Source organism: Trichosurus vulpecula, chromosome 2 (genome assembly GCF_011100635.1).
Source record: "Trichosurus vulpecula isolate mTriVul1 chromosome 2, mTriVul1.pri, whole genome shotgun sequence".
Classification (NCBI taxonomy): domain Eukaryota; kingdom Metazoa; phylum Chordata; class Mammalia; order Diprotodontia; family Phalangeridae; genus Trichosurus; species Trichosurus vulpecula.
The window spans coordinates 179,051,287-179,079,095 of record NC_050574.1 but is presented as its reverse complement, the minus strand read 5'-3'; the positions used below and the strand labels follow the sequence as shown (position 1 = coordinate 179,079,095).

The following is a 27,809-nucleotide window of genomic DNA, read 5'->3' as shown; positions in this document are numbered from 1 at the left end:
AAAGGGTAGGGAGAGAGGTGTCCCTGCTGAGGCGCAGAACGCACAAAGAAGCGAAACAGGCCGTGCGCCCCTCTGACCTCCCCCCACCCGGGCCGCCTCCACCAAAGTGATGAGTTTTGGAAGTGGCAGGGGCGTGGCATTGGCCGGCCGGGGCTACTCGCTTGGTGGGGGCAGCCATGCCCGGTCACGCATTAGGATAGCAGAGATGGCCGAGGAGGAGGAGAAGCCAGCTTCTCCTGGCTTGAGGCTCGAACGCTAAGTTTGCATTACACTCCTTAAAGAAAAAAAAAAGAAATATTAAAAGGAAAAAAACTAACAAACATTCCAGCCTCGCCTTAGCCTGGCTTCTTGTCCGAGCGGCCTTAGCCCCCCTGGGCTGAGGAGAGGGGGCAGCGTGCTTCAGGTTGGCCTGCCGCGGTCCGAGCTGTTGGGTAAGCGCAGGCAGAGTGGAGGGGGGCCGGACTGGGCTGGGCTGGGTTGAACTGGGGGTTTGAGGTGGGGGAGCAGCTCAGGAGGGGCAGGGCCGACCTCGGCCCTCTCTGAGGCCACTGTATGGGGGGAAAGTCTGGCTCGCCGACTGTATCTAGAGGAGAGTGCTATGGGCCTCTCGGGCAAAAGGTACGCTTTGATATGCCAAGCGCTTCCGCTCCACAACCTAAACAGGCTCCAGCTGGCTGGGATAAAGACCCTTGGGGATAACTGAGACTCGTAAGATGTTTGCAGTTTAGTTCCTGGGCCTCCTACTGCCTTGGAGAAATCTTTGGGAAGATTTGGGTTCTTGAGGAACTTTCTGGGGACTGGTTTGGAATCCTGAGCATAGAATTTTCTTCCCAACTGAATAATTGTTTTACAGAACAGTTGGACTGAAAGATATGCTTTAAGGTGTTGGGTTGTTTTTTTTTTTTTAAGTGAGCACCAGAAATTAAATAGGATCCCAAGGATTATTTAAATATTTTCATGAAAAGCAGTTTTCTTCCAGCAACAAGTGATAAGAGTTCAACTCTGCAGGTAGCTAGGTTTGCATTGCTCAGTGACAGATTGTACTAGGGCTATTCAGAAATTATGCCGGGTAAGGGGGTGGGGGTGGGGGGTGAAAGAGGGAAGGAAGGAAGGAAGGAAGGAAGGAAGGAAGGAAGGAAGGAAGGAAGGAAGGAAGGAAGGAAGGAAGGAAGGAAGGAAGGAAGGAAAACATAAGCTATAGTTTTAGTTAGAAATGGCATGGCTAAAGAGCTATTAGTTTTTATGATGTTTAGATGCCTGTAGCTTATCCAAAAAAAAGCGGTACTTTTAATATATTAATATTCCAGAGAAATCTTTTTCATTTTAGAGAGCATTTGGGCATGAAAATGCTGTAAATACAGTTTTGCTTTCCTATTCCTTTGTACTCTAGTGGGCCTAACAACCCTCAAATGCCATGACTAAGCTTGTGAGCATTTGTAATAGGTAATATTTGTAAAGAACTTTAAGGTTTGCAATGTGCCTTACAAATATTATTTCATCCTCACAACAATCCTGGGAGGTATTATTAACCCCATCTTACAGAGGAAGAAACTGAGGCAGACAAAAGTTAAGTGACTTTCCAGAGGTCACGTGGCTAGAAAATGTCCGAGGCCCTATTTGAACTGAGGTCTTCCTGAATTGCAGGTCAATGCTCTTATCTACTCCACCACTTTTTTGCTCTTGAGCACGATTTTATAAAGACAGGTGAAGTTTTGACTTTATCACTCATAGCCAAAGTAGGCAGTCTGTGATTTTTTGACATATATACAAAAACAGCTGACATGAGCTTTTAACGCTGGAATTGAAATTCCCTTCTAGCATATGGATTTAGTATAGTGGCAATATATCAGTCATACTAGGAAAGGTATTTGCAAAACAAACATAGATTCCTGAACAGTATAAAAGAAAGAAAGGGAGATTTAGTTGTATTGTCAGTGTCTTTTGAGTAAACATCAGCCAATTTGTCACTTTTTCCTCAGTCCAGCAGTTTGGTTCTTATTGAGATAAGTATCTAGGAAGGGTACATGATCTTGGAATGTAGAGTGACTGACAAAACCATTTTATCACTGTGGGAAATTAATTTTATGTTGAATAGTAGTACCTGTTCATTTTCTTAAATAACTAATTCCTATAACAGTTTGTACAGCATCTTGCCTGTAACAGGTGTTCCATAAAGGTTTGTTTGAATTGAATTGTAATAATGAATCAAATTGAATGTATAATACACACATATGTAGCTTCATAGCTGTGTGCATGTTGAAAATTTAAACCATATTATATTTCTTAGATATGCCCATTGCTTGAACTCAAAGGACAAATATAATACTTAAATACTGTCTGTAAATGTTTTTCATAGTGTCCTCCACCAATAGGCATAAGCATCATAACCAGTTACCTGTTACACAATCTCCTAAAGTTCCTAGAATGGGCTCATGGATTCAAACAAAGCAGAGGTACAAAATTTTGTGGAAACTTCTATGTCTCCCAGGATGTTAAAGACATGGAGCAGAATTCAGCTTGCTTTAAAACTGCCATCTTTTCTGAATGTAAATCAGTAGAATAAACAGAGAGTGTGTGTAGTTTTATGATTTTGGCATTTTTTATCACTTTAGTACTCTATGTGTGTTTAGATGGGAAAAGGACACATTATGAAGATGAAGTTTTGGACTTATTCTTGAAGTTGTGAAAAAAAAAATCTTCAATACCTAGTACTACAGTTAGGTCCCCATTAGGGTAGATGATGAATCCTTCTGAAATGGTCGCATTATTTGAATTCACACTGCCTATTTCCATTGGGCTTGAGCCAGTTATTATATTTTATATAATTATAACTTCAAATAATGTGAATTCGAATACATGCAACCACTTCAGGAGATTCCTTATTCATCCTAGTTGAGGACCTACGTATATATCACTTTTTCTGCATCTTCAAAAGCATACGAGAGGAAATGGCAACAATTTCTATAATTTTGCACCTACCATTTTCTTAATCATAATCCAAAGAAATGGAGAAAATCACCACACTTCAAATGTTGCTAAACATCCTGATTCTGATTACCTACATCTTTTTTGTCTGTTTATGAAGTTCCAAATAACTAAAGTGCTTCATTCTATTTATGCTGCGGAAGATTACATAGATTTTAGATCGAGGGTAGATTTCAGGAGGTCTCTAAACTTGGAAGAGAAAAATACTATGTCTTTATTTCAATATAATTGGTTCCCTTTTAATCCTATGTATTTTAATAATAATAGCTAACATTTACATTGCACATTAAAGCTTACAAAGCACTTTACAAATATCTCATTTGATCTTCACAACCCTGTGAGGTAAGATTATTCTCTCCATCAGATGAGGAAACTAAGGCTGAGATTATTAAGTGACTTGCTTAGAGTCACCCAGCTAGAAAGTGAAGCCAGATTTGAATTTAGGTCTTCTGTCTCCATTATGCACCTATTTCATACATTTAAAAATATTATTCTGAGAAAGGATCTATAGGTATCATCAGACTGCCAAAGGGGCCCATCACCCCACTTCCATCCCCCACACATGTCAAGAACCACTGTTTTGGGCTATTATGAGAGAAATATTATTTTTTTGGTTGACACTTTTTTTGGTAATATTTGGGTTGTAAAAGTTTCAGAGATTTTGTGTGTGTGTGTGTGTGTGAGAGAGAGAGAGAGAGAGAGAGAGAGAGAGAGAGAGAGATTGCTATCATGATCTAAAGAGCAAAAATCTGAACCTAGGAATCTTCCAAAGGAAGTCTTTGTATATAATTTATATTATGTACAAATCAGAATTTTCTTCTCAGGCATACCAGTGCTGACCATTTACTGAAGCTTAATGTTTTCTCTCTTGGCACATACTGATCTGAAGCAACAATTAACAAAATTTGTACCTAAAATATTCTGTATCTAAGCCTCTAAAGAGGTTAGTATAAACCTCTGTGTTTCTTCTAACATTGAAAATATTTCCTACACAAGGCGACAATCTTCACTTTCTCAAATTGCCATAGCCTGAATAATGTACCTCAACTGCAGCTTTCCCACTAATCCACATCACATCTTTTTTTTCCCTAGTGTACATTGAATGAAATTCCTTGAAAACATTTAATGTAGCTTCTGAATTAAAAGGCAAGTGTGCCTTTTATTTGGCCAGGACATTTTACAAGAAGGATGTTTCAATCACATTTTCAGACCATATGATTTGCTCCCTGTCTATTCAGGGAATAAATCTCATTTCTGCTTCAGCTTTTATGGAAGTCTACTTAGTTTATTATCTGCTGGGTGGCATTTTTATAGTTCTCTAATTCATTCATCATTGTTTCATCCCTTCACAAAATAAAGCCCTGCTAGGCTCTATTTTTGGAGGCAGCTAGGTGGTGCAGTGGATTGAGCACTGGGCTTGGAATCAGACTCATCTTCATGAGATCAAATTCAGCCTCGGATACTTACTTAGCTGTGTGACCCTGGGCAAGTCACTTAACCCTGTTTGCCCCAATTTCCTCATCTATAAAATGAGCTAGAAAAGGAAATGTCAAACCACTCCAGTATCTCTGCCAAGAAAACCCCAAATGGGGTCACAAAGAGTCAGACACAACTGAAACAACTCAACAGCAGGCTCTATGTTAAGTTAAGGTCAATAATAAAACTATCTTCTGTTTGGTTATCAAAAATTTGAACATTTGTTTTGAAACCAATCAAGGGGAATATAGTATATTTTTTAATATCTAAAAGGAAGTATTTAGATAAACAAAACTTCTAACGACCCACTTAGAGCTTTTAATATAGTCCCACTAACTATAGTTCTCTAGAAAGTTTTACCTTTAGGTAATAATTTGCTGAACTGCTAGGAAGAATTATTTCACTGATTAGGGTGTTAATACTTTATGTTCCTGGTAGAGGGAACTTTTGGAATAAGGTTAAATCAGTGAAGCCAGAGAAAGGAGCCTGTGCTTTTGAATCAGAGGATGTGGATGTGGATTCAAATTTCACCTAAACGGGTGATTTGAGGCTAGTTCTTTGAGGTCAGTTTTCTCATTTGTAAGATGGGGGAACTGAGCAAGATGGACGTGGAGGTATCTTCCACTTCTAGATCTATGACTCTAACAATGTTTCTAATTCCTATCAAGATTACTTTCTTGTCAACTGAATGCAAATTAGAACATCTATTAATTTTTTAATTTAACTTTAATATTCAAATTATAGATATGATTTAATGCTAGTTTTGGAGGGAAATTCATAATCTGTAGTAGCACTTTTAAGGGGTGATGTGAGTAGTGCAAAGTTCTGACATTGAAGAAAAATATCCCTAGAAACACATTGACCAGATTTGGTTCTTCATCTTACTTCTCTTGTCACAGCCTCAAGTGCCACTCTTAAAAGCTATTATTTATAAACTAATATAACATTGATTTATTTTGCTTGACAAAATGTAATTACTGTAATTAAGAATTCAAATTTCAACAAAATGTGAAAATGATGGTTACATCTAATTGGAATACTAGGAATCAGTATTTTTTTAACTAACAAGATAAAAAGTCTTAAATATATTTAGCTTGGCCAAATGAAGACATAGGGGATATGCTAACCATCTATAAATATCTGAAAGGTCAAATCGCCAAAGTGGGAAAGGAATTACTTAGGGTGTAAACTAGAAGTTATAGAAGCAATGGGATATATTTTTTCTAAAGGAAAAGTTTTTCAAGGATTTTTTTTTCCTGGCAGAGACCTTAGCAAATCTTGACATCCATTAATAAAGGATAATTAAAGGGTGAAAAAGAGAAAGAAATACATTTACAATTCTATTAAATGTATGAGGTCTGAGAGAGAAAATAAGGCAAGTATGCTGTGCCTCCTTGCTACAACATTAGCTTACTGAATCATCTCCCAAAGGAAGTGGTACAGACCTGAAGTTTTAGTCATTTAAAACGAGCATCAGGAAAGCACTGAAAATATGCTTTTTGAGATAATTGTGCACTGGGCAAGAAGATAACCTATTTCGCAGTTTGTGTTTGTTTCTTAAAATAGTTGTAGTAGTATGTTAGAAAACCTACATTATTTTAAACAATCCCAGGGAGTTTTTTAAAAACACAATAATAATTGAAGTTAAGCATAATATTATTGGATGAGGCACAAACGGCTACGATACGAGAAAACACCTTCATCATAAAGTTCCACTTGGTTCCCAAGCATATCTAAAACTGATTGTGCTTCATTGCTTACTACCCTTCCTCCCAGAGCCGTTGTAAGTTGCCACCTCCTCCGTGAAGCCTCCCCTAATCTCTTTCAGCTGACAGTATTCTCGACTTTTGTCTTTTTTTCTTTGTCTTTTTTTCCCTTTTTCCTCCATGCCAAAAATCCTTCTACATCATCCCCTGTTCTCTTCTCCTTGTTACAGTTTCTGAGAACAAAGTGGTCCTTCCCCTGCCAAGACCAGCCCCATTACTTTATCTTATCCCTTGCCATCTTTTCTGTTATTTTGTGCCTCTAATAATCTCCTTTATCTTTCATCTTCAGTTTTCCATTACTTACTTACTTGCTCTGTGCTGTCTATAAACAAGCCTACCCCCATCCTTTAAGGAAACTCTCTTCTCTTGATTCTACCATCCCCTGAGCTATCATCCTGAAAGGGACTGGTACAAGTTAAGAAGACCTACATTCAAACCCCACCCCTGACACTTTGTAGCTCTGTGACCATGAAAAAGTTACATAAATTCTCCAAGTCTCAGTTTACTGGTCTGTGAAACAGGGTTGGTAATAGTTGTACTGTCTACCTTAGAGGATTGTTGGGAGGCATAAATAAAAATGTATACAAAGCATTTTGTAATTTTTAAAGCACTACATAGATTTCATTATTATCCTAAAATGTCAGTATTTATTAATAGTTAATAGTATTTCCTATATTACTTCTCTTTTTCACATTAAAAAAAGTCACCTAGATTCAGTGCCTCCCACTTACTTGCCCTTCCTGATGGCCTTTGCAATTTGACTTTCCACTTCACAGCTCAAATGGAACTGCTTTGTCCAAAGTTACAAGCCATCTCTTAACTGCTAAATCCGGTAGCATTTTGTCAGTTCTTACCATCCTTGACCTCTTGACAACTTTTGACACTGTTAACCACCCTCTCCTTCTGGATACTCTCTCTGCCCTTGGCGTATGTGACACTGCTGTGTCCCACTGTTCCAGCCACCTGTCTCACTGCTCCTTCTCAGTCTTCTTTACTGGATTATCATCTATCTCCAGCCTTCTAAGTATGGGCGGTCCCTAAAACTGTCCAGAGGCATCTTCTCTCTCTCTAAAGTTGCTCTCTTGGTGATCTCATCTGCTCTCGTGTGTTCAACTACCATTTCTTTGTAAGTGACTCCTAAGCCTACCTCTCTAATCTCTATAATGAACTCCAGCCCCACATCGTCAGCCAACTTCTGGATATTTCCAAATGCTTGCCCTTTTACCATCTCAAATGCAACAGGTCAAAAATGGATCTCATTTTCCATGCACACCCTCCCCCAAGATTATCTTCCTCCAAACCTCGCTATTTCTTATGAGGCCACCACTATACTTTCAGTGACCTAGGTTAGCAGCCTCAGAGTGGTACATGGCTCTCTTTTCCCTTATCCCTCCTATCCAATCAGTTGCAAAGTCTCAACGATTCTGCTTCTACAACATCCTTCTTATTTACATCCTCTTCTCTCTATTCACTGTCTACAACCCTGATTCACATCTTCATCAGCTCTTATGCTGGACTATTGAAATCTCTTATAATTGATCTCCCTGCCTCTGCCTTTCTTCTTTCCGACCCATCCTCCTCACAACTGTCAAAATAATGTTTCCAAGGCACAGGTCTGACCATGACACTGCCCCATTCATAAATCTTCTGTGGCTCTCTGTTGTTGCCTCTTGGATAAAGTATAAATTCCTCATTTTAGCATTTAAACCTCCCCTTACCCCCCCGCCTCCCCGAGTCTGGTTCCAGCCTAATTTTCCACACTTATTTCTTCCCCTTCTTGCATTTTCTGTTCCAGCTTAACCACTCTGATTGCTGTACACTCAACTTGGCCATTTTGATAGGAACTGCTGGCTTCAAGATTCTCAAGGACTGACAAATGAAGTATACTCAAGGTTGGTTTGCTTGCATAGGCTTTATGAAAATATGCACAGAAATAGTAAGTCAGTCGGTTAACAAACATTTACTAAGTACTTAAGTCTGTGCCAGACACTTAGGAATATAAATACAAGCAAAAAAGAAAGTCTTTGCCCTCAAGGAACTTACACTCTAGTGGGGAAGACAATCCATAGAGGAAGTTGAAGGGGGAGTTGAAAGAGGGGTTACATAGAGCAAAGGAATGATGGAGAAGTCCATGGGAGTGCAATTAAGTGGGAAATGAAGAGATGGCTGGCCTGGGAAGTTCCTTCCTCCAATTAGAGGGAGAGGCCACCTCAGGGGCAGAGGGTACTGATGAGATGGTGCTGGAGTGATCTTCTAGGATAAAGAGTTTTCTGGGGCTTAAGGAAGACATCCAGAGGAGTATGCCTCGTGATATATGAGGATGGAGAGGGATGAGCTGTCTCAAGATGGCCATAAGCTGTTTCAGCTGCTTGGAATGGTTCCCTTGGCTCCAGGGCATCTACCAGTCCAGTGCCTAGGAGTTTGCTCCACACAGGTCTGAACTGATATTAGAGAAAAAGAACTCCATCCCTTTTGGGGCAAGGGGTTGTCACTTAAATGAGAATTTAACACCAAAAATCTCATGTGAGGGGAGCTTGGTTAGAGGTTACCTTGGTCTAAGTATGCTTATCCTCCAGAGAGTTTTCTCCAGCCTGGATTCAACAAGTCCCAGGAGGCCATAACTCTCAGCCTGTATATATGCTTGTAATTTTGGCAGCTCATCTCCCATCACTGTACTTTTGCATAGGCTGCCCCCATGACTGGAATGTACTCTCCCTTCACCCCCACCTCTTAGACTCCTGAAAGCTGTCTGTCAAGGCTCAACTCAGGTGCCATTTCCTAAGCAAATCCTTTCCTGGTCAGGGATTTTTATCTTTGCATCTCTAGCATCTAACACAATACCTTGTATATAGCAGACACCTAATAAATAGATTTAACTTAATCGTATTCTACTTTGTATAGTATTTAGGTGGATTTGACATATATCTCTTATTAGACTATATTAGTATCTTTGTGTATCCATTGGTACCTAGTGGAATATTTTTCACATACATTTTGGATTTTTACCATTTATGAGACAAATCTCTGGTGAGGAACATACTTTGCCAGTGGAGCTGTATTCCTTCTCCTTCTCCTCCTTCCCCTGAGTCTCTTGTAAGAGTGAGGTAATGGTTTTGCTACCTAATCTAGACTGCATTTAATTTCCAAATGTGAAAGAAGTTGGATTTAATATCTGAATATCTCCCTCAGTGCCTAGTATAGTATCCTTTAAATCAATTCTCTCTCCCTGGAAATTGGGATGCCTAACATGTTCATTGAATTAAATTGAATTGTTATATGTCCTCTTTGTCAGTATGGCCAGATAAGTAGGTAACATCTAGTAAATTATATATTCTATCCTCAAAGGACAGAAAGTAAGTGGTAGAAGACACTAAATCATCGCAAAGGTCAAAGGCACATTTTCACTTCCACGTTGTTCTTTGGGATTTAAGTTTTTTTCCATTTCTACTGTATAACCTTGACTCATAAATGATCTTAGACGAGTATTTAAAGCCTGTCTTTCATCTTACTTTTCAGTCTATGAGGCTGATTCCAGGGTGGGCAGCATTAACTTCCCCTTCGCTCCCTATCCCCCCAAATATACATGATCAAAAGCTGAGTCTAGGGGCAGCTAGGTGGAGCAGTGAGTAGAGCACCAACCCTGGAGTCAGGAAGACCTGAGTTCAAATCCAGCCTCAGTCACTTGACAAACTTACTAGCTGTATGACTTTGGGGCAAGTCACTTAACCCCAATTGCCCTGCCTCTCCCCTCAAAAAAAAAAAGCTGAGTCTCTCTCTAAGGCTAGAAATAAACAGTTGTATCCCTTTCTCTTTGTCCTTTTATTTCCCACCATGTTTCCCAGCAAAAAAGACCTGGAAGGAGGGCACTACTGACCTCTGCCCAGCGTTTCTACCACCATAGGTACCTGTCCCCCTTATATTTAAGTGGTGACTATGAGCAGGCAGACAAAGGGTGGGGGGGGGCAAAGGAATATTGCTTTACCCTAATATTGAGGATACTTGAATGCAGCATTGCTTTTTTTTCATTGATATCCTATTCCAAGTACATAGGAACATAAATTTAGAGCTTGGAAGGGACCTTAGAGGTCATTTAGTCCAATCACCTCATTTTATAAATAAGGAAACTGAGTCCCAGAAAAGCTAATTGACTTCCCCAAGAACACACAACTAGTGAATGTGTGAGTTAAGATCTGAACCTAGGCCCAAGTCCAATACTCTGTCCACTCCTCATTGTTCTGTAAGACTTGTGTCCATTTAGAAATCCTCTTGATACACCTTCTCCAGTTTATATATGAAGAACTGAAATAGACAAGCAACTGATCTTCCCAAGATATTTCCATATAAGGGAAATAAAAGCAAATAAGGACTAAAATTTTTGAGTCCTACTCCAGACTTGAATTTACCAAATCTTCTTCTTCTCCTGAGTAGGCAGAGCCAGTGAATGATACAAAACACATTTTTTTCTCCAATGTGGTCTCAGACACTTAATCATTTTGTGACCATGGATGAGTCACTTAATCTTTGCCTCAGTTTCTGAAACTCTAAAAATGGAGATAATAATAGTGCCACTTCCTGGAGTGGTTGTATCAAATAAGATAATATTTGTAAGGTATTTAGCACACTGCCTGGCACATAGTAGGTACTTAATAAATGCTTGTTCACTCCCTCCTTCTCCACTCTCAACCATAGTGCCATAATGATAGGAAGATCTCCTACCTGCAAACATTTTAATTAGTACAAGAAAGTATCTATTAACCAGCTTGTGTTAAAGTTATTACTGGCCAGAAAACAGTGATCCATGGAGGCACTAATTTTTAATGACAGTATTTTAGAAAAGAAGCTGTAGTTAGCCAAGTTATGCTACAAAACCAGCCGATTCCCTCTTGCGTATCCAGTAAATGGAATAAGATTCTTCCTCATTTTTCTGTTCCTCTGCATAACCCCAGGAGCGCAAGGCCAGAAGAAGGTACATGGCCAAAATTGTACTGAGGGACCTGAGTGAACCTTCTGAAGGTGGGCTTTCCAACTACCTCTGTCTCTACACTAGTTCCTCTTCTGCATACGTGACATGACATCAGAGAAGGTGACCTTCCTCTGCTTCGTATAACCAGAGCACAGAGTACCTTTAGGACAGATCATTTATTCTTTCCTTCTTGTAAGCTGTGGAAGAAAGAATTGGCTCCCTATGGTTAACATTCACAGTGAGACTAAAGCTTGTATTGGGGCAGGCAAGACTCATCCAATTTAGAATGATGTAAATCTGCTGATCTATCTCACAAGTAGAATGCCAACCTATTTCTTTTCAGACAGACCAGAAGCTCACCCACCATCTTTAAGGCTAAAAAAACTAGGCCTGTTGATAACCATCCTACTTTTTATTATTTAACCTCAGTGACATAGCAATTATCTTGCTTCCTCAGCTTTCTTTCAACATTGCCTGAAGCTCCAAATTAAGTCATTGTGAGACTATAAAACATAAGAGTTAGAACAAGCTGGCCAGACCTGAAGGTAATAGAGCAGCTCTGATCTTATAAGGCACAAAGCACTGTGGTTTGCATAGATTCTTACCTCATTGGCCAGCAGGAGGCCAGGGAATGCTAAACCATAATAATGATAGGACCAGGGAAGGAGGAGTCTTTCTTCATCCTAGACCCAGAAAGTGAAATCTAATGACCTAGTATTCTAAGGATTTATTCTTCATCTTTTTGTGGAGGCAGGAAGGTTTAACTACCATCCAACTAGGACCTATAGTGTTTGGGAGCCTACATGAGGAAGATTGACTCCTCTCTAAGATGGTAAAGGCTTTCCAGAAAGCAAAAGAGAGGGTTCATTGCAAAAAGTTTGCTGTGAGTAGGAAAGGAAGGATTAAAACACATGCTATAAAAGCAAAGGGATGAATCACAGAAGAGGAAGGAGGAGGTAATAGGAATAGAAGGGAATGTAAAAAAGGTAATTAGGATGGAGACTTGAGGGGACAGGAAGGAGTGAATGAAAGCCAGAAGAAATAGGAAAGGAACAAACGGGGCATGAGGACCATTTTAGGAATAAAAAGAGATGATGAAGCATCTGTCTCTAACACCTACTGCCGTCTGTCAGTGGGAAATAGTATAATACATTGGAAAGAACACAGGAGCTCTAATCAGTGGACCTGAATTTGAATCCCTGTTCTCACTTAATACCTGAATGACCTTGGGCAAGTCACTTAACTTCCCCAAACCTTGATTTCCTTATCTGTAAGATGAGAGGATTGGATTAGTTGACAGCTAAGGTCCCTTATAGCTTTAAAATTAATGATTCTGTGATCTTTTATTCCCGGGAAGAACTGCCAACTAGTTTGCTTTTCATTACAGTTGAAATATTTTCTTTGAGTCTCACTTGCATTGCAGGCATTAAAGTAGGGCTTTTCTATGTCCAGTACTGCTTTGAACTCCACCATGGGGCCTAGCATTTCAAATAACCTAGGACCTGCTCTTTCTCAGAGAGGATGTCCAATTGTGTACATGCCTACTGGGAGGACTACAGAAAATGAAACCCAGGCATGGCATAAGCTTGATGTTCAGTCACCTCAGTCATGTCCAACTCTTCATGACATCAGTGGAGGTTTTCTTGGCAGAGATACTGGACTGGTTTGCCATTTCCTTCTCCAGCTCATTTTACAGATGAGGAAACTGAGGCAAACAGGGTTAAATGACTTGCCCAGGGTCATGCAACTAGTAAATGTTTGAGGCTAGATTTGAACTCGGGTCTTCCTGACGCCAAGCCTGGCACTCTATCCACTGTGCCACCTAGCTGCTTAATTATCTCCTTATTAACTTCCACATGATGTTCCCTAGGATATTTCTGAGATTCATAGATAAGTTGATTTTTTTCTTATACAAACTGGAGTGGAAAGCATTTTAATCTTTTTTAGAACCCTGAGAAAAGTGATAATGTCATAGCAATAAGTGAGTTTTGTTTCTCGTTAACATTTTTCTTTGAGAACTTATCCTGGAAAGTTATGGATATAATAATTTGCTATGAATATTAGCATTTGTAAAGCATTTGCTAAAACTTTAATTAAAGGGAATGGGGGATGAGGTTTTCCCAAGAATATCATCAGAGAGGTGTGTAGTAGGAAAAAAGAGAGGGGAAAGGAATCTTGTAGGAAGAGAGAAGGCTAGACAGTGAGGGATGGAGAGTCATGTGCTCCTGTGGCAAATGTGGAATATGAAGAAATCTAGAGGAAGGTCTCTGGATTGTTGGGTGCATCCCCTATGGAAGGCTGATGGGAGAACATGAATCAAGGGTCTCACAGGAAGAGAAAGCACTGTTGGGACAGTGGTTAGAGTGCTGGACCTAGACCTGGAAGTCTGGATTTCAAATCTGGCCTCGGACACTTACTACTTGTATGACCACGGGCAAGTAATTAAACCTTAGTTTCCTTATCTGTAAAAATGAGGTTTAATTATAGCACCTTCATCCCAGAGTTGTTATGAGGAGCAAATGAAATAACAATTGTACAGCTCTTAGCACAGTGCCAGGCACACAGCAAGAGCTGTATAAGTGTTAGCTAAAAGTTAGTTAATTAACCCATATTGATGTGAACACAGATCCATTAATGCATAGAAAGAAATATTACAAAACACAAAATCTTTTTGTATTAGAAATATTCCTGGAATGTATAGGTACATTTTCCTGCCTGAGTTACACACACACACACACACACACACACACACACACACTTTTTCCATGAGTCAGAATTTTTCTGGGTCTCAGGGTTATCACTTAGAAAATCAACTTCGATTTTCAGTATTATGGATGTAGACTTAAATGTCATTGGATTATACTGAATATGCAGTTTAGTTTTCATAGAAATTATCTTATTAAAACAGAACTTGCTATCAGCTTGCTTTTTTTGCAATTGGTCTCTTTTTCATAGAAGTAGAAAACTGGAAAAACAAAAACAAAAAATTCAGCCATTTGTGAGTTGAAATTTTGGTTAATTGACAGTTTTACTATACATACCGTTCCTGCTAACTACTCTTTTTTTTTTATTTTAATCCTTGCCACCAGAGTGTTTATCATCCTCATTTGAGAGATGACAAAACTAAGGAAATTACCAAGAAAATACAAGAAATTGCAGTAGGATTTATTTAAATAAGCATTTAGCAACTATATTCCATTTTTACTTAAATTCATTTTTAGTATTTGAGTGGTATGTAGAAAAATACATTTTAACATAGTTAATCTCTTGCATGTCTGAAAGATTCAGACTATTCCATTCTGTTGAATTTTGTGTTTTCTTCAAAGAAATAAATGAGTATTTAAGGTTTTTTTTTCATTGGCTTCATGAAAATGTTTGCTTACTAGTTAGACGCAGTATTTGTATTCTCCAAAATCTAGACGTCTTGGCTGAATAAGAAACTAACCTCAAACTACTTTTGCTTCATGGTTCAGTAAATATTTCACTATAGGATCTGATTCAGAAAGGAGAAAAGGAAAATTGATTTAAATATTTGTGAAGGTGGTATAACAAGCAGGGAAAGGCACCTTTCATGTTGGAAGTTTTTGTATGTCAACAATAAGGTTCAATATATGCTAACTCTAATTCAGGTCCATTCCCTGGGGTTGCTTTATAATAAGATTCTTTGGTACTTGAGTTACTAAATTCCCTTGAAATGTGTCTAAGAAAGACTTGCATTCCACTGTTTTTACAAGCGGTAGTAGTATAGGGAAGTAGGACCAGTAGAAGCAAATAGCAGTATAGGGAAATTTCCATTTTAATCTTCCATTTTGACAAATTATTAAATGTGAGCTCTTCCCCATTTTGAAGAAAGCTGCAAAAATTAAAGACAATCTAGACTAGAAGAGCAAGTGCTAGGCTACATCTCTTTTACAATGAGCAAGCTTGGTGATCTTAGAAAAACATGGATAGACTTGCATGAAATAATGAAGAGTGAAATGAGCAGAACCAAGAGAACATTTGTATACAGTAACAACAATATTGTTTTAAGAATGACTTTGAGCAAATAAGTCATTTTGACTATTATAAATACCCCAATTAATTACAAAAGACATATGAAGGAAGATGCTATCCGCATCGAGAGAATGAACTGATAAATGGAAGTATGTATAGAATGATTTTACATGTGCACGTACATAATACAGACACACACGCACACACACACACATATATATATATATATATATATATATACATACATATACATATTTGTATCTAATGGTAGCCCTCTCTGGAGGAGGGAAGGGAAAAAAAGAAATTTACATGATAACTTTATTATATACTTAAAAGGAGTAGCAAGTTGTACATATTAGATTTGCAGTTTCATGTGTGGTCATCTTTTTCATTATGCTGTGTTATCGAAATATTTGTCTTATTCCATAAATTAAAAATTAAATAAATAAATGACAATTTAAAAAAAACAAAGAGCACAGAGGAAAGAGGAAAAGAATACAACTCCACTGGTAAGACATGTTCCCCACCAAAGAGTTTTCTAATAAATGGTTAAAAAAAAAAACACCAAAGAAAAAAATTTAGCAAAGGAAAGAAGGATGTTGTAGTCATGACTGATCCTAGCCTTTTTACCTCAAGGTAATTTGTGCATCTCTCCATGGATTTGTAGATATATTCAAGTCACTGTAAGTGAGTGTTAGGTAATGGGAAAGATGTGTTGAAGCCAGTGTTGTGCTGGTGAATAAATGTTTAACAAGTGTCTGGCCTCCCCCCCAAAAAATGTATGCAAGACATACTTTTAAGTATAATCTGCATTATTAATATTTTCTTCATCACTTTCTTAAGTCTAGATAATCAACATAAAATAAACCAAGCCTTGACTTGTATCAGTTTGATGATTTCTGAGGGTAAATGCTCACACTGAAAATTTAACATTGGGCTCTTTCAAGCTGGTAGGAGCTGGCTCCAGTATACCCTTGGTAAAGCCCTAAAATGACCAATATATGATTCAAGAAGACCACATAAACAAAAAGCTCCCAGCACCTAATATGATTAGAAAACTGATTAAGTTCAAAATTTTTAAAAAGCTCAAGATAGAACTGGAAGTAGGCTCTTCTAGAAAGGAAGAAGGGGGAACAAGACATATGTGGAGCCAGCCAATTGGAGGCAGTAATGGCTTAATTAAATACAATATAGGCTAACCAGTAGATAAGGTAGATAAGGTAGATATGGTAGATAAGGGGCCCTCCCAAAAATTCAGGTGTGTTGAGGGTTATGGCTCGTGACCTTCAGAGGTTCAAATGATCTAGCCAAGGAGACAGGATGTTGTTTGAATATGCTCAAAAATAATTTTGCTTTTAATGGATTCCTGATTAGATGCAGGTATAATATCTGGGGGTAGGTTGAATACAAATTATACCTGATCTTGATTCCTTATTTTCTCCATTCTTTTGCGCCATAATCATCCCTGTTTCTCAAGTACCCAAGCACATCCCTAACCCATACCCTTAAAGAAGGAAAGAGCAGTGAAGGACTCAATTTCTAACTATTTGGTCATTTAATTTTAAAAACATTTATGAAGCATTAAATCTTATTTCAAGGGCAACTAGGTATTGTGGTGGATAAAAGGACAGGCCTGAAGTCAGAAAGACTCATTTCTTGAGTTCAAATCCAGCCTCAGACCCTTACTAGCTGTGTGACCCTGGGCAAGTCACTTAACCTTGTTTGCCTCAGTTCCTCATCTATAAAATGAGCTGGAGAAGGAAATGGCAAACCACTTCAATGTCTTTGCCAAGAAAACCCCAAATGGAGTCATGAAGAGTCAGACAACTGAAATGACTGATCAACAAAAATTTTATTTGTCAAATAAAAATTATTCATTGAATGCCTACAATGTGCAAGGCACTAACGTAGATCCAAAATCCTTTACTTGGATCTTGAAATCTTTTTTTTTTGTTCTTACCACATCCCTAATTTACTGCAACTCCCCAAAATGTCCCCTCCCTGATAATCCACTTCTTTATTATCTTGTAAATGAAGTCTCCTGGTCTTCAGTCTGATCTTCCAGACTGGTTAAGGATCTTTTTTTTTTTTTTATCTCACCTTCTAACCTAATTCAGGCCCTCATAGCCTCCCTCCTGAACTATAGTGTTAGTTCCCTAATTGCCTTCAGTACTTTTTCTTTCTAATCCATCTTCTACAGAGTTGCCAAATTGATATTCTTAAATCATAGACCCATCCAGGTCACACCTAACAGACTTACACTTTGCCCCTCTTTTCCATACTTTCTGATCCAACCAAACTGGCTTCCTTGCTGTTCCTCATAGGAGACATTCCATCTCTGTGACTTTGCACAGTATCCCTTGTGCCTATAATTCTCACCTCCACTTCTTAAAATCCCTAGCTTCTTTCAAGGTTCCAGACAAGTAGTTCCTTTTACAGGGATCTCCTTTCCAGCTGCTGTTTTCTCCTCCCCTCCCCCACAAAAATTACGTTGTGTATACTTCGCATACATTTTGTATTTTCTTGTATTTATACATGTTGTTTAAATAGAATTCAAGCTGCTCAAAGACAAGGACTGGCTCATTTTTGCTGTAGAAAAGATGATCAGAGGCACTCTTGCTTCTTACTGAGGGACATGTGCTTTACTGAGATGAAGTAACTCCTGATTGATCCCCTGTGACTGAGGACTTCCTTTAAAGGTAATTGATAATTAGAAAGACTCAGAATCAGGGAGGGTGGACTTTGTGAATGAACCTCACCCTTTAAATAGTCAATAAGAATTGTGGAATTCTTTCCTGCCCCCTGGGTCACAGTACATATCATGGGGACTCTGCCAGAATGTTGAGTTGATTTTTAGTTGACCCAGAGAATTTAGATTCTTTTTAGGGAGCTTCACACATCCTGGGGACTCTCAAGTTAGGTTAATTCTTTTTGAGCTAGCAAATTTGTCCTAATGTGGAGTGATCTTTACCTCCATTTTAATGCCCAATGTCTTACATTGATCTACCGGACATTTGGGGTCCCTATGCATTTTCAAGGATCCACTGAAAAAGTTTTCATCTGGACCTCCATTTGGATTGTGCTATGTATTGACAGAGATCCACTGGGAAAATACATTCCCTTGTATGCTGAAAGGACCCATAATAAAAATCTTCATGCAGGACAGATTGGTTTACACCTGAGGGCAAAAGGTTTCTTTCCAGTCAAACCTAGGTTACCCCACATGCTTTGGGAGCTTATCTGGATTGAGACTTTTTCCCCAAGTATGAAAATTTGGCTGGGGGTTGGGGCAGAAAACTATTCTTAATTTCCTTTTGCTATTGTTAATTCTTTGTGTTATTTTCATTTTACTCTTTCCTAATTATTTTGGATTAGGAGAAGCCCTCATAAACTTTAAGGCAAATGGTGGTAACCTATGAGAACTTGGTTTGAATCTTTATTATTTTGTATTTGGGTAAGTTCTAGCTATGGTAAATATGAGTTCTCACAAAAAAAGCCTGTTAATCTGGGGAGTAAGAATATGAGAACTATACTGAATGGATTTTGTTGTGACCCTTTGTATGGCACTCAGGAGGCCATTAAGAACTATGCTGTGTGGACATTTTCTTTTTAAATGAAAGGCACTAGGGGAAGTACTCGAAAGGAATGTTTGAGTCTCCTCCCCAGGCCTTGAGAGAACTGTCCAGAATTGGGGATATGGGCAAACGTGCCAATAGCACTCCACTTGGATTTGCTGGGACAGCAAATATTTGACTAGGATAGTGCAGGAGATCAGGGGAACTCCTGATTTGACAGAATGGAGCACCTCCTATGGAGACAGAAATGCATTCTGATTCTGTGTTGAGGGGAATGTTCCTTGCTGGGATAACATAGCAACCACTGATTGGTCTCCGGTAACTGAGGGGATGCATCAAAGATGTTTTGTGAAGAAAAATTAGGAAAATGGACTTTTTTAGAGAGAACTGCCGTCCCTCCCCCACAAAGTCTATAAGAAGAGCTGTAGAAACAGATCCATGTGCATCTTTGTATCCTTAGCTCCTGATATTTAATAGTAGGCACTTAGTACATGTTCGTGGAGTTGATATTACTTCCATACTAAAAATTTCTCTGATTTTGTCCTGAATTCTCTTCTACCTTTGTGTAGTTGTATACACTGTTGAAGCTACAACCAGGGCAAGACAACTTAAGCTTTTCCCCAGGGCGCTGAAATTTAGAGGCCCAAAGAATGTACCACAATTAGAATAATTTATTAAAATTGGACACTAATGGAGTACTATTAATCATGCTGATCTGTGAGACTCTTTAGTAACTTCCTCTGAATTTGTCTTAATTTTATTCTGATTCTCTTTACATATCGTGAATTACAAAGCAGATTTGAAGGGCCAATTTGTGCTGCTTGTACCATGGCCAAGACTGCTAGTTAAAGTGCTGCAGGTTTCCCCATTTAGGTTTTACCACATCAATTCTTCTCTCCTCTCCTCAGTAGAAAATCATCTCTCTTCAAATTTTTCTACACCATTTTTTTCTTGATCTATACTTTATATCATTTTTATTTTTCTTTACATCATGTCCTTTCCAGTGAATTATAAATAGGTCACAGGCAAAAACTGTGATTTTATTTTTGCATCCTTCGTTCCAAGGACAGTCAACAAGTCAGTAAGTATTTAGACAATAGGGCACTGGACTTGGAGTCAGGGAGACCAGAGTTCAATTTTCGCCTTAGACACTAACTGTGTGACCCTGGCAAAGTTATCTAAGCTCTGTGTGCTTCGGTGTCCTCAGCTATAAAATGAAAGGGTTGGACTCAGTGAGAAAAGAAGTTCATATAGTGTCTATAGGTGCCAGGCAGTGTGCTAAATACTTTTTTTTACAAATATTACTGCATTTGATATTCACAAAAATCCCCGTGAGATAGGTGCTATTGTTTTACCGTTGTGGATACTGAGACAGAGGTTAAGTGACTTGCCCAGGGTCACACAGCTGGTGTTTGAGTCTGGATATGAACTTAGATATCTTCCCGAGTCCAGGTCCAGCACTCTATCCACTCTACTGATTGCCCTCAGTAGCCTCTGAGTTCCATTCTGGCTATAATCTCTTGCTTCTTCAACCCCATCCTTCATCTAGAAGTCAGTACAATCTTTGTAAGGTACAGATTTGACCAAGTCAATTCCATTCTCAAAAATCTCCAGTGGTTACCTGTTTTACCCTAAGTATCCTTAGTGATTATTTTATGCCAGATTTTTAACTAATTGGGCAGCTGGGTGGTACAGTGGACGGAGTGCCACGCCTGGAGTCAAGAAGACTCATCTTCTTGAGTTCAAGTCTGGCTTCAGGCACTCACTAGAAGTTTGACCTTGGGCAAGTCACTTAACCCTGTTTGCTTCAGTTTCCTCATCTGTAAAATAAGATAGAGAAGGCAATGGCAAACCTCCCCAGTCCTTTGCCAAGAAAACCCCAAATGGAGTCATGAAGAGTCAGACAAGACTGAAATGACTGAATAACAAACAAAAACAACAGGAATATAGATAACAGTACCCCTTTACATATCTTAATTTTAGTCTAAATTTTGATTCTTTGTTAGTTCCATACTTTTTGCTGCCTTCCCAAAGAATAGTCTCACATTTTTTATTAAATTTATTCCTTCTTCAAAAAATTCTTCCTTGATGTAGAAAAATTGACAGATTTCAAATTAGAATCACCACTTGTCATTGGCAAGGTGTGTGGTTGTGCAGGTATAGTTTGACACATGGCCTGAGAAATCTCAGGGTATACTAGTATTCTTCCCCTGCAAAGCAAAGTCCAGAATTGTTTCTGTATTTTCTTTTTTTTTTTTTTTTGAGGCAGTCAGAGTTAAGTGACTTGCCCAGAGTCGCACAGTTAGTAAGTGTCTAAGGCTAGATTTGAACTCAGTTCCTCTTGACTCAAAGACCAGTGCTCTATCCACTGTACCACTCAGCTGCCCCTGTTTCTGTATTTCCTTGACTTAATGCCCTGGGATTATTGCCATGGGAGGTTTTGATGGAGCAGTATTTGCAAAGGCTTTATAAAATAATCCTAGCCTATTGATTTGGAAGAGTTTGACACAGAATGGAAGCATTTTCTGATAATCCCATGCTACATTTTCAAACATGGCTGTGCAAGGTAGGTTGAATAAGACTGAACCTATTCTGTGATACTCATCCTTTCCATTAGTGATAAAGAGTAGGTCATACAGTAGCCCATCAAGTGAGACCAACCAAGGTGTACCATTATCTCATCTTAATGATTTTCTCAAGGCAGCCATATTCTCTTAGTAGCTTCTTATATACTGGTCAAGTATTTCTGTAAGTTTGGGACTGGGATACAGATTGGGACATGGACTAGACTGTAATTTCATTGATATATGGAACCTTAGGATGAGGAAACTCCTTCAAATGTCTGTTGGCACCTTCTCCACAAGTGAGAGTTTTCTTTGCTAAAGCATTGAGAGGGTCACACAGTCAGTATGTACCAGAGGCTCCAAGGTCAGATCTTCATCTATTATGCCATGATGCCTCTTCTTGACAAATACATTATGGTATTTTGTCCCATTATCTCTGGACTTCTCTTCTATATGTTGTGGTATGTAACAATCTAAAAAATTCATTTCATTTTAGAGAGAATGCATTTGACAGGTTATATAGTGGTTGATCAAGAAGGATTCTGGATAGAATTTTTTAAGCATTTGAGAGCAGTTGCTTTGGCAAATATTCTTTCCATTTTGGTTTGCTAATACTAGGTTTGAAAAAAGTGTCAGATGAAAGTAACTTATTTGCCAGCTCGTCCTCAATCCACGACTCCAACCCCATCTTCTTCAACCCCATCCTTCATCTAGAAGTCAATGCAATCTTTGTAAAGTACAGATTTGACCAAGTTGATTTCATTCTCAAAAATCTCCAGTGGATCTCTATTTTATCCTAAGTATCCTTATCCTGGCATTTAAGTCCCTCTTCAATCTGACTTCAACCTACATTTCTATCCTAGTTTGACATTCCTCTCCATAGTAGTTCTAACTTCCACTTAAGATGGACTACTGAATTTAATGTTCTATCTCCCACTTCCCCATGTTCATTTAGTCTTTCCCCATGTTCTCCATCCTCACCTTTGCTTCTCAGAATCCTCATCCTCCGTCCAAGCTCAGCTCAGGTGCCACCTCCTCCATGAAGCCTTTTCTGATCTCCCTTCATCCTCACTTATTGGTTAGAGTCCTCTCCTTCCCCAAATCCTTGTATTTACTTATTAGTACACTTGCTATATCCCCTCAGTAGAATAGAATGTAAACTCCTTGAGGACAAGGACTTTTTTTGGCTTTGAATCCCCAGCGAGCTAACTTAAGCACCTTACACACACTTCAACGAATCAGTGGATTCTTGCTACAGTTAGTGGTCTAAATTAAAATCCACACCACTTTTTCATCCTTTGTGACTGTTGTTCATGACTATGGAGAACAACAGTTAGTACATAAACACCAGTGTGGCAGGTATGAACCATTTATTTCTTCATACTACCACAGCTTTCATGGATAAAATTTTGTGTCTTGAGTTTCTCCCAGCCTTACACGATGCTACCCCAGGCAATAAGATAAACCCTTGTCAGGTCACGAGGACACTGCTGGTATTTTTCCATCCAGGCCTCCCAGAGAGTATTAAATCCCTCAGCACCAAAGAAGTATGGGTCATTCAGAGTGCAAGAGCTATGTCCTAGTGATTTTCTCTTCGTCCTGGCCCTTCAATGCCCTATATGCCCCCTGAGGATATGAGGGTAGGAAGCCAAACTCATGAGTGACTGTTAAAAGACAGATGACCTGGGCCTCTTCCAGCATTTCTGAGGGATTTAATGAATACCTGAATTATCCTGTGCATCCTTATAATAAATGTATCCCACTAGGGAAGTGGAGAAAGAAATAAGCATTTATCAATATCCTATTCTATGTTAGGCCCTGTGCTAAGTGCTTTATAAATGTTATCTCATTAGATCACTAACCATATTTAGTCTTTGTGTATTCATTCTGGAGAAACTTTGAAATTATTAATGCCTATACAGCTGACCCTGAGGACTAAGACTATTTCCTCCATAAAATTTCTCCATTTGGAGTCTCTTCATAACTTAGGAGAGGGGGACCTTTTCTAGGTCTCTTAACATGTACCAGGGCAGTATGTGGGCTGTCCGCCTGTTGTCCTCACTCTTACAACATAAATAGTCTTTGACCTTTTCTCATCTTACATGTCATTGATTTTATCTTTAATTATACATCTTGCATGCAGTTCGTCTTTGGTAATATGCTGTAAAATCCATCCATCATGCATCACCCCATTGCTCTTTGGACAACCTGAAATTTTAATTCTTTCAAGATTTATATGATTTATACTCTTACTCTGAATGAAATGTGAAATGAATCAATCAACAAGCATTTATTAATATCCTAGGCCCTGTGCTGAGTGCTAACGATGCAAAGATAGAGAAAAACAGCCCATGCTCTCAAGTAGATCAAATGCCCACCGGGGAGGTAATATGTAAATAAGTAGGTACATACAGCATACATACAGAGGAGATGGAAGGTAACCTTAGAGGGAAAGGCTGAAATGGTGGGGGACCTGGAAGGCTTCCTGCAGAAAGTAGCATTTGAGCTGAGTCTTAAAAGAAAACAGGGATGTCAAGAGGCAGAGGTGAGGAGGAAGAGCATTCTAGGCATAGAGGACAGCAAGTATAAAGCACAGAACAGGAAGATGAAGTGTTGTGTGTGAGGAACAGCACGTAGGTCAGTGTCACAGTAGAATAAATGGAGTGGAGTAAAGCGTAAAAGGGGCAGCTAAGTGGCACAGTGGATAGAGTGCCAGTCCTGGAGTCTGGAGGGCCTGAGTTCAAATCTGGCTTCAGACACTTACTGGCTGTGAGACCCTGGGCAAATCATTTAACCCTGTTTGCCTCAGTTTCCTCATCTGTAAAATGAGCTAGAGAAGAAAATGATAAACCATTATGGTATCTTTACAAGAAAACCCCAAATAGGGTCACAAAGAGTCAGGCATGATTGAAACTACTGAACAACAACAAAAGTATAAAAAGACTGGAAGGATAGGAAGGGGCCAGATTACAAAGAGTTTTAAATGCCAAAGAAAGGATGTTCTATTTGATTTTAGAGATAATAGAGAGCCACTGGAGTTTAATTAAATAAAGAAGTGACATGGGTAAACCTGCACATTAAGAAAATTATTTAGCCAGCTATGTGGAGGATGGACTAGAGGTAAGGACAGATTTGAATTAGGAAGAATAATTAGAAGGTGATTGTAATAATCCTGACAAAAGGTGATGAAGGCTTGAACTAGGGTAATGGCTATATGAACAAATATATATGGCAAGATTTAGCAACTGACTGGATATGTGGAGTGAATGAGCATGAAAAGTCAAGGAGAATGCTGAGGTTACAAACCTAGAAGACTGAGAAGACAATGGTATCCTCAACAGTGATAGGGAAATTTGGAAGAAGGAAGGGTGAGTCGATGGGGAGAGATAATGGATTCCGTTTGGAACATGTTGAGTTTGATATACCTTTATAATAATCCAGTTTGAAAAGTATAATAGGCAGTTGGAAATATGGGATAAGAACTCAGAAGAGAGACTAGGAATGGATATGTAGATGTGGGAGTCACTCTCATAGAGCTAAGTCAGTCCATGGGAGTGGATGAGATCACCAGTGGAGAAGGTAGTAGAGAGAAAAAAGAGAAAGGAGCCCACGATAGAGCCTTGACAAACACAACTTTAGGAGGCATGACAAGGATAAAGATTCAACAAAGGAAACAGAGAAAGAGCATTCAGACACAGGGGGAAAGCAATGTCACAAAAACCATAGGGATAGAGAATATCCATTAGGGGAAATTGATCAACAATAACAAATTTTGACAAAGATAAAAAGAAGGAAGAGAACTGAGAAAAAGGTCATCAGATTTGACAATTAAGAGATCATTGGTAATTTTGGAAAGGGCAGTTTCAGTTGAATGATGAGATCAGAAATCAGATTATAATGGGTTTAAAAGAGTGAGAAGAGAGGAAGGAAAGGCATTGAGCATAGATGACTTTTTCAAGGAGTTTAGCAGAGAAAGGAAGAATAAGTATAGAATTATAAGTAGCAGAAATGATAGGATCAAATAAGGGTTTTTTGAGAATATGAAAGATATCCTCAAAGACATGGCTGTATGTTGCAGGGAAGGAGCCAGTAGATAAGGAAAGATTTAAGATTAAAAGAGCATGGTTGATGCAGTTTAGGGGGAAAAGAAGGTGGGGGAAGGAAAGATGGAAGTCTATTAGATAAGACTGGAGGAGATGGGATCAAGTATGGATATAGGGAGTTTGTCCTAGACAAGAAGGACCGTTTCCTAACTGGCTGTAATGAAGGAGGAGTTAATAGAGGAGATAATGGGAGATGATGTCAGAGGAACATAAGATGAGGAGAAAGGGAAAAGAAGGAGCTCTTGGTATAAAGTCTCTCTCTATCTATCTCTCTGTCTCTGTCTCTGTCTCTCTCTGTCTCTCTCTCTCTCTCTCTGTCTCCCCCCTCCCCCCACCCCTTCTTTCTCTCTCTCTCTCTTAATATGAGACAGTTTTTAGCTGAGAGAGTAGGCAGAGCAGAACCTTGAAGAGGCTTGAAATATTTTGTTTCAGGGAGAAACTGTAATTTAAAACGTTGTACAATTTCTTTTATGTAGTCAATAATACTTTCTTCCTTCTATCTAATTGTGGAATCAACTCATTGTCCATGTTAAGTGTCTGTCCAAGATAGCTGTTGGACCAGCTCCATAGTCTGACAGTTCCAATGAATATCATAGTCTGGACAATATGCATTATTCATCCACTTAGTTTTTCCTTTGTGGATTGTTAGGCAGAATTCTTATGAGTTTTTGTCGATCTCCTTTAGAGGGCTCTACAGTTTTCCAGGACTTGATGCAGGTGTCCCAATATTATCCATAAATAGGAGCATATAAGGAGGCTTAGAGTCAATAAAGAGTCCCTGTTCCATTTGAGCTGGCAATGAACGCTAACAACAACAACAACAAATTCATTTGTTAACAATATCAGGTGAAAGAAGATGACCAAAAAGGATAAAGGACTGCCATGTGCAATGGACTGAACAGTTACTGATAATGGCTAATGTAAAGAAGGTGAAGATGCTCATCCCTTACTATGCTCTCTTTTCTTTGCCAAGAGGAATGATTTTTGAAACTGAATAGAACTGATAAAAAATGCATAACACGAAATTATAACTCCAGATAAGGGAGATAACGAGAGAATATCTTGCTGTCCTTGATGAAACTAAGTCATGAGACTCAGACTAACCATCCCAATGTACTAAAAAAGTAAAGGTTGAATGTTGAGCCACTGTCAGAGATCTCTGAAAGATCCTGTAGAGTGGAAGTGGTGCCGCAGGATTTGAGAAGAGCATATTTGTCTCAACTTTCAAAAAAAGGGAAGAGAGTAGGGTGTGTAAACCATAGGTCAGTGAAAATTATTTCAAATCTTGGTGAAATGCTACAATATTTTATTAAAATGATGGTTAGTGCACATTGAGAAAAGGTGGTGATCACAGTGGGACAGGGTGGGTCCATCAATACAAGTCATTCTTGACTAACCGCTTTTGCTTTGACAAAGAACTAGAGTGCTGGAAAGTGGAGTAAAGGGTGCTAAAAATTACATAGTTTTTAAGCTGTAATTATTAAATTTAGTTTATAATATTTTAGATATGAGAGAGCCTTATCCAGTGACTAGTGATTGGACATATATCCAGTGACTAGTGATTGGACATATACTACAGGAACTAAATCATACTAATCTTGACAATTTCTGTATATACCAAACGAAATTACAAAAAAAAAAGTTGCAGCTATGTAGAAAGGAGGTTCGTAGGTTCTCTTTGGACAGGCAAAATAAATGAACAGAAATTATTGTGCATGAAAAGGCAAGAAGAAATATCAAATGATGGACTATTTATTCATTTCATGTTGCAGTACTCATAATAAAACTTTTGCCAAAAAAAAATCAGCAGGATACTTGCAGCTTTGCAGCTTATGTGTCAACATCTGTTGCAGGGAAGTTCTACAAAAAACTTTAAGATACTCCAAAGTAAATGAGCACACCCTTTAATAAGTGGTGATTTCATTGCAAAGATAAGTGTGGAGAACACAGCAAAATTTATGTTGGAAATCATGATTCAGGAGGAGAGAAAAAGAGAGAGAGAGAGAGGGAGAGAGGGAGGTCCAAGGCTTGTAGACCACTCTGAAGCTTCATACAATCATGAATACTTCCTTCAAGAAGTAAATCAGAAGCTACTGGATATAGCAAATACCAAATAACATCACAAAAATGAAATTGAATATATTTTAACAGACAGGAACTATTGCCAATGTGGGAGTCATTTCTGAATCTTTGTGTACTTATCACCAGCTTTTTAGAACAAATATTAAAATTAATGATGAATTAAAGAATAAAAATACCAAAATATATTGACCCATTTAACTAAGCTCTTTGATAAAAGAACAGACATAGACATTGACTGTCACCATTTCTTAAGAAAGTTTAACCCATGCAGATTACTAATCACAATGAGACCTCAAAAGTGT

General features: G+C 38.6%; 1 protein-coding gene across 3 annotated transcripts in view; it reads left to right on the top strand.

Annotated features, from left to right (window-relative positions):
• The first annotated feature begins 206 nt into the window (after nucleotides 1-206).
• GJA3 (gap junction protein alpha 3) overlaps nucleotides 207-27,809 on the top strand; it is a 39,554-nt gene continuing 11,951 nt past the window's right edge. The window contains exon 1 of one of the 3 annotated variants that reach the window (XM_036746043.1): nucleotides 207-431. The gene's annotated coding sequence lies outside the window, so the exon portion shown is untranslated. Of the gene's footprint in view, nucleotides 432-8,061; nucleotides 8,120-17,737; nucleotides 17,883-27,809 lie in introns of those variants that run through there. The other 2 variants (XM_036746042.1, XM_036746044.1) reach the window with 2 other exon arrangements.